Source organism: Dipodomys ordii, unplaced genomic scaffold (genome assembly GCF_000151885.1).
Source record: "Dipodomys ordii isolate 6190 unplaced genomic scaffold, Dord_2.0 Scaffold97, whole genome shotgun sequence".
NCBI lineage: Eukaryota > Metazoa > Chordata > Mammalia > Rodentia > Heteromyidae > Dipodomys > Dipodomys ordii.
The window spans coordinates 9,142,573-9,150,729 of record NW_012267313.1 but is presented as its reverse complement, the minus strand read 5'-3'; the positions used below and the strand labels follow the sequence as shown (position 1 = coordinate 9,150,729).

General features: G+C 44.0%; 1 protein-coding gene across 1 annotated transcript in view; it reads left to right on the top strand.

Annotated features, from left to right (window-relative positions):
* Nucleotides 1-4,459: 4,459 nt before the first annotated feature.
* Il20ra (interleukin 20 receptor, alpha) overlaps nt 4,460-8,157 on the top strand; it is a 51,819-nt gene continuing 48,121 nt past the window's right edge. The window contains exon 1 of the mRNA XM_013026812.1: nt 4,460-4,535. The gene's annotated coding sequence lies outside the window, so the exon portion shown is untranslated. The remainder of the gene's footprint in view (nt 4,536-8,157) is intronic.

The following is an 8,157-nucleotide window of genomic DNA, read 5'->3' as shown; positions in this document are numbered from 1 at the left end:
ATGAGACCAAAAAGCAAAACTTTAAGGGAAGACTGACTTTAAATAAATAATGTTAGGTTGCCTGACTTCATATTATAAAATAAAACATGAGCTCTTACTTTATATTATCTATTTATAAAAATGAATGTAAATAGATCATAATTATAAATGTGATATAAAAGAATAATGCTTCCATATGTGATTTATAAGAATATATTCATGATCTTAGAGCAGAGTGAGATTTTTAAGTAGGACATAAAGAAAAATATCTAGAGCAGAATAGCTCAATAGCTATGTACATATGACCATATAAGATGATGCTAAGCAAAATCAACTCCAAGACATGGACACAGAGGTTTTTTTCTTTGTTGTTGTTGTTCTTGTTGTTGTTATTGGTGCTGTTGTTCGTGTACTATGTGATTTGTTTGTTTCTTTTATATGTTCTTCTCCCTATGGTATATCCCCTGTTATCACTGTATTTGATTTTGGTTCCCTGGTATTGTATATACATTTATTTGAATTAGGGAAGGGAAGGGGAACAACAGAATGGTGAGACAAAGGACAAGGGGGGAGGCAATGCAACAGCAATAAAACAAGACAATATGTTGGAAATGATCTGTATAACTTGGGGGGTGGGGGAGGGAAAGTAGGAGAAAAATGAGGGAAGGAGTAACAAGTCTGACAAGAAATGTACTTATTACCTTACTTATGTAACTGTAACCCCTCTGTGCATCACCTTGACAATAAAATAAAGAACATCTACAAAAGAAAAACACACCACATGGACACCTGTGGCTCACTCCTGTAATCCTAACTACTCAGGAGGCTCAGATCTGAAGATCATGGTTGCCAGCCCTAGAAGAAAAGTCCAGGAGACAATTATCTCCAATTAACCAGCAAAAACCTGGAAGTGGCGGTGTGGCTCTCGTGATAAAACATCAGCCTTGAGTGGAAAAAAAAAGGAAAATGCAGAAGGAAGAGGGGGGGGGTGGAAGAGGAGGAGGAGGAGGAGGAGGAAGAGGACGAGGAGGAGAAAGCAAAAGAAACCAATTAGACTACATTACATCATTATATCAACACATTCTTTTTTTAAAAGACACTATTTAAAAATAGAAAGGCAAGACACTGGGAACATGTATTTGCAACGTGCATAACTGATAAAGGCTCAATGGCTATTCAGCATATGTGACAAACTCTTTCACACAAATTAAAAATAAAGTAAAAAGACAATTTAACTGGAGTCCATCTAATTTAGTCAAGAAATTTAAGATCCATTACAGAAAGGGAATATACAAAAAAAGAATACTAATAAATTTACTAACAACTTTCAGTGTCATCAGTTATCAAAAAAAATGCAAGTGAAATCCACAGAGAATATTATCCATTACATACTTTCTAAAATAGCTTAAATTATGAAGCCTGAAAATAGCAAAAACTGGCAGAAAAAATGTGCAAGAACTGTCTCTCACAGCTGATAAGAGAGCAAACTGGTAAGGCTTCTTGGAAAACAGGTTTGGCATGAACAGGTTTGGCTTAAGTATAAACCAAAATTGCATCTAGCCTATGACCCATCATTACATTCCTAGGTATATCTCTGGCTGAGAGAAATGTACTTACATGAGTGACAGGTTGAAAGAAGTCCAATTGCTATAGCCTCAAGTTGGGAATCTTAATGCCCTCAAAAAGTGATTGGAGTTAGGTGCCTGCCTGTAATCCTAGCTACTGAGGATCATGGTTTTGGAGGCAGCCTGAGCAGGAAAGAGACTCATCTACAAGGCTAGCTTACAAGTTCACTTTAAATGAACTTGACCCTGACTATAGGATGACCCAAATGAGCATTTTCTTTCTCGTTTACAATGTTGTATACTATATGAAACACAAAGTGGAGTTTTCCATAAATGAATCCGTACACATTTTAATACATGTGGTGATTTATAGTTCACGCTCAAATGCATTTGCTGTATTTTTATTAAAAGCCCAGCCTCTGGAATTAGATTCACCAGAACTCAAATTCCAGTTCTATTGCTCCTTAAGTAAGCCACTTGTCCAAGCTTGTCTCCTTGTTTTGAAAATGTAACGAAGTCACACAATTGTAATGACTAAATAGGAGGAAGGAAAGGTTAAAAAAGAAATAAGCATAGCGTCTGGCGCAAAGTCAGAATTCAGTATTTCATTTTATCATTGCTGCATCTCATTCCTGGAAGCCATTTTAGAATTAAACTAGAATTTTTCATTCGTGGTACCAATGCTTGACAGTAAGGTGAGGGAAGTAGCGATTTCTGGCCTCTCTGACCAGAAAGTGTAGAAAATTATAATATGTCAGGCTCAACAAAATTAAGAATGTAATTTGGTAAATCATGACCAAAAAAGAAAGTGCTAACATGTTGATAATAGAAGTCATGGGTTTCGGTGAGTTGAGTTACTTCAAAAACTCTTTGTAGGGTACACTGAAGTTTATTTTGACCCAAGAGGGACTAGGATTCTAATACTTGAACTTAATGGAGATAAGCAGAAGGTTAGAATGTTATGGCACCTGGCCAATCAGTGCCTGGCTCCTGTCTGTAACCCTAGAGACCCAGGGACCTGGATTTCAGTTGGAAGCCAACCTGGAAAGACAAATCTGAGAGACTTTACCTTCAGCCAGTTAGTATTAAAAACAAAAACAAAAACAGGAAGTGAAGGTGTGGTTCAGTGAGCACCTGAGTTCAAGCCCTAGTATAAGCAGAAAATAAAAATAAAAGCAATAATTAAGTAGATGAGTAAATCAAAAAATGAATGTACTAAGCCAGCACTTATATTCATACACATAGAATATATATATTTTCCCTCCCCCTCCTGAGTTATTCCTGTCCTAAGCCACTGCAACTTGCTTTTGTCACATGCAATAGACATTTACGGAGAAAGGGACAGAATCTTTTTGCTGTAAAACGTTTATTTCTCTATTTTCAGTCTGTGTTCAGCCTTTACAACTACTTAGCTAAGTATCAGTGGTGAGACCAGCCTTGAGGTTGTTCTCACACTTTTTCAACATTTTTCCCTTTCTTGCTTGCTTGTTTTTTTCTTTCTTTCTTTTTCTTTCTTTCCTTATTTATTTATTTGCTTTACTTTCCTCTTTCTTCTCTTTCTTTTTCCCCCCTCTTTTTTCTCTTAACTTTTTTCATTCTTTCTTTTTTTGGGGGGGGGTCCGGTTGTGGGGCCTGAACTCTGGGCCTGGGTGCTGGCCCTCAACTCTTCAGCTCAAGGCTAGCGCTCTACCACTTGAGCCACAGCGCCACTTCGGCTTTTTTTCTTTTTGCTTATGTGGTGCTGAGGAATCGAACCAGGGCCTCAGGCATGCAAGGCAAGCGCTCTACCACTGAGCCATCTTCCCAGCCCCTCTTTCTTTCTTTCTTTCCTTATTTATTTATTTGCTTTACTTTCCTCTTTCTTCTCTTTCTTTTTTCCCCCTCTCTTTTTTTTCTTTTTTCTTTTTATTGTGAAAATACTGTACAGAGGGGTTACAATTACATGGGCAAAATAATGAGTACATTTCTTATCAAGCATTGTAGCCTCCTCCTTTGTTTTCCCTTCCCAACCCATCCTCCCCCGTCCCCCACCTAATCCTCCCCCCCCCAACCAAAGTTGTAAAGTTCGTTTTTCGACATAACGACTTGTACATCTCATTGTTGCAATGGGTCCCCTGGATCCCTATTTAAACGATTTTTCCCCTTCCCCTCCACAAATTATTCCCCTCTCTTTTTTCTCTTAGCTTTCTTTCCTTTCTTCCTTTATTTCCTTCTTCTTAAATTCTTTCTTCTTTCCTTTCTTCTTTTCTTTTCCTTTCTCTTTTTCTCTCTTTCTTTGTTTTTCTCTCTTTCTGTCTTTCTTCTTCCTTTCTTTCTTCCTTTCTCTCCCATTATAAAGGGCACGGACCTAGATCTGGCCTTGCGTGCAAGTGCTCACTGGCCCAGCCCCGGGGTGACCTCGGGACTGTTGTAAAATGGAACCGCACCTGAAGGCGGCTCTGCCTGGACTTAATCCAGTCCAGTGTATGGCACAAGGCCTCCAGTCCTCTGGGGAATGGATGCACACGTCATTCTTCCATTTGATTCCTTCTGGAATAAAATCTGGTTTGCTTACTCAGATCAACGTTTCAGATAAACCTCAATACCAGACAGCAGCTCTCACCGCGCCGTCAACTCCCTCCTGGAGTGAGCTGTCACCTGCGCAATGGTGACCTGCGGGCAACCTGGGGGAGGGGGGGGGGCGTGGAACCGCTCGCGGTCTCTCCAAACTGAAACCCGGAGTGGCTGAGACTATACGGCTGCGCGAAGCCGCCCCCGCGCGGCCACCTGGTTCTGCGCGCACCTTGGCCCCCGGGGGCGGATCCCATGCGCGCCAGGGGTTCCGTGCACTGGCCCACCGTCTGAGCCGGGGGCGTCCTTTGCAGCCTGGTGTCCCTGATATGAGAGCCAGCCCCGCCGCCCCTGAGCGCGCCCCGGGAACCCCGGCGCCAGGGCGCCAGGCGCTGCGGCTGCTGCTCCTGCTGGTGGCGGCGCCGTCGTGGGGACGCGCAGGTAGGTGGTCGCGCCACCTGGGGCGGGACAGGACGCGAACCTGCGGCCCGCCCCGCCGGGCACTGAGCGTCCAGCCTCCTTCGGGGCTGGTTTTCGGGCGTGTGGAGAGAAACCTGTCACCCTGCGCGCCCAGGTTCGAGTTCAGATTTGCGCGGCTCCAGGAGAGGATGGGAAATGGGAGGGGAGGTTGGGCAGTGGTGGCTCTGAGCGCTACCCACCTGTGGCAGGTGACAGCGGCCGGTGATGGCGACTCATGGTGACCGACCATGCCTGGCCAGTCCCAGCCCCAGCCCCGCGCGCCCGGGCCTCCAGCGCGCAGACCCGGGGGGGGGGGGGCTGTGATCTTGTGCCAGGTGCCAAGTGAGGTTTGTGCTTACAAAAGCCCAACTCTGGAAAGGGTGGGCTGGGAAGGGAACACAAGGTGAGGGTGAGAGCAACTGCTTCTAAGACCGCCCCCCGTGCCCCAGAACCCCCAGTCCCGTGCACTGCTTTTCCTTCGCGTAGCAGCCAGGTACAGACAGGTGCTCGTTGGTTTTTGAGAGAAAATAAAAACTAAACTTCAGAGTTATTCATCCAGTCACGGAGGAGGCTTTCTTTGCTTATTTAAGTTTGTAGTCTCGGGCTGGGAAGCTGGCTCAGTGGTAGAGCGCTTGCCTAGCATGCATGAGGCTGTGGGTTCGATTCTTCAGCACCACAGAAGCAGAAACAAAGAAAAAAAAACAGAAGTGGCGCTGTGGCTCAAATGGTAGGGCACTTGCCTTGAGCTGAAGAGCTGAAGGGCAGCGCCCAGGCCCAGAGTTCAGGCCCCATGACTGATCAAAAAAAAGTTTATAGTCTTTATTGGAAACCAGTAAAACAGGGTGATTCATGATCATTTATCTTTTGTTTCTTCTGTATTTTTTGGGGGGGGGGTTCCGGTCATGGCACCTGAACTCTGGGCCTGGGCGCTGTCCCTCAGCTCTTCAGCTCAAGGCTAGCGCTCTACCACTTGAGCCACAGCGCCACTTCCGGCTTTTTTCTTTTTGCTTATGTGGTGCTGAGGAATTGAACCCAGGGCCTCAGGCATGCAAGACAAGCGCTCTACCACTGAGCCACCTTCCCAGCCCGTTTCTTCTGTATTTTTGGCATATGTGTAAAAATGAACTTTTCAAAAAAGCAAAGTATCTGGAATCTGGTTAAGCTTTTGATTAGCGACAACCACCACATAGCTTCTCAGAATGCTGTAGCATGTATACACTTGGCTCAGACTTAGAAATGAATAGCCCTGGTGAATGTGGGAGAAAAGCTGTCATGGAACCCGTGTAGTTCTGTGACAATCGGGGGGGGGGGGGTGGTCAGGAGCTCTGTCTGTGGCTGCAGACTGACTTCCGGGTCACCAGCAGCCTCTGTCACTTTGGCCTGTGGCTCTTTGCCACACAGCTTCAAACCACAGACGGTCCTGAAAGGGCAGTCACGTCATGCTGTGGTTTCTACTAGAGGTGCTATCTCCCACTTCCTGAGTCAATGTAGTTCTTTCAAGTTTCTGCTCAATGAACAAGAGCTAGGAGGATGCTTTGATTGGTCCAGGCTCTGCATTGTTTCTGGAGAAGGTCCAATATTGTCAATGCAACATTACATCCAACAGTATCTCAAATGTATATGTGTGTGAGTGTGTGTGTATACATATATATATATAGTTGTGTCTGTCCACAACCTCAGAGTGTGTCCTTTACAGATGTAGTTAGTTGATGGTTTCCTGATGCAATCATCTCAGAATTAGAGTGGACTAGAGTTCCTACAAGAAGAGAGGGATCCAGGTCATGTGAAGACAGAAGTAGGGCCGGGTGCCAGGGGCTCATGCCTGTGATCCTAGCTACTCCAGAGGCGGAGATCTGAGGATCCTGATTCAAAGCCAGTCGGGCAGGAAAGTCCGTGAGACTCTTACGTCCAATAAACCACTAGAAAACCGGAAGTGGCGCTGTGACTCAAGCGGTAATGCAGGGACAGTGCCCAAGCCCAGAGTTCAAGCCCTACGACCAACCAAAAAACAAACAAACAAAAAAAGACAGAAGTAGACAAATAGGTGAGTTATGCTACCACATGCCAAGGATCATCTAAGACCACTATCCATACCCCAGAACTTGGTAGAGGTAAGGAAGGAGCCTTCTTTAAAACCTTCTGAGAGATGACAGCTCTGAAGACACTTTTATTTGAGACATTTAACTTCCAGAATAGTGAGCAAATACAATGATGCTGCTCTGAGCCACCCAGCTTGTGCACATTGTGGCAGCCCTGGTGAACTACCACAGGTGCCTTTGACTCTTCCCTGTGAGTCACATCTTCACTGTTGCTCTGGCCTCTTCCAGCCAGCTTACTACAGGGCCTGGGTGACATAAAGAATCCTTGTTCATCTTATAGTATTTACTTACCTGGCTTTCTCAAAGCACGGTCCAAACTTGAAGAGGCCATCAAGAAAACCACCAAAGCATCTACTTGTATAGAGGAGAGCCAGCCATAGAAACTGATGGCTGCCATTTGCTGCGATCTAAACCAACAATAAACAGAAGTAGATTCTATTGATCACTTCCTCGAGAATCAAGAGGAAACACAATGTTGAATTATTGTTCAAAATGCCTCCTAGTTTTGCCCATTTTATTAGGGTACACAGTGATATCCATTGGGGTTTTCATTTGCATCTTTCTGAGGAATAATGACATTGAGATTTTTAGTAAATGTATTTACCATTTAGAGATCATCTTTTGTCATTGACCTGTTCAAATTTCTTGGCTAGATTGACTTCAGTTAGGTTTTCTTTTATTGTATATTTAACTGGTTTGAAAGAATTTGTTACAATGGTGAGTATTAGCATTGAGAAATTATGCATGTTGTAAATACCTTTCCCCTAAGGCTTGCCTTTCTATTTTCATGGTCTAGTCTCTCAATAAAGTCCTTGCAGCCTAGGATGCCAAGGAAAAGGGGGCAATATGGTGGACAGGAAGTCAGAGGTGGAAGTTCCAGCCCCTCCTCTCCCAGCGCCTCTCTGTGGACAGCCACTTCCCCTGCCAGGGCCTTTCTCCCATTTTCCTGTGTCATGGCCATATTTGTTACTGATGGCAATGCTGGTTATCTTTACAATAATAGTTGATATGAGTAATAATGGGCAGCAAATGCTTTCAATGAATAGCAACTATTTGGATGGATGTCTGAGTGGAAGTTATTGCAGAAGGACAGATGGGATGATGGCAGGAATGGAGAGAAAGACAAGATCAAATACGCATTGAAAGTAGAGAGTTAAACACCATTCGAATCACCCATGGATGGATCCAGTGATCAAATTTAAATTTTACTTAACCTTCCTTTACTCCTCCCCTCTAAAAAGAAACATAACCATTTCTTGGAGTTCACCAATGACTAACTCTTTTGTCAAGAAATTCATAAAATTAAATCTTTTTTTAAAATTTTTTTAAATTTAATTTTATTTTATTTGTGAACATACTATACAGAGGGGTTACAATTGCGTGGGCAGGATAATGCGTACATTTCTTACCAAGCATTGCAGCCTCCTCCTTTGGTTTACCCTTCACATCACTTCCCAGCCTCCCCCCTCCCCCCCCAATCCCAATCCTTCTCCTTCCCCCCTCCC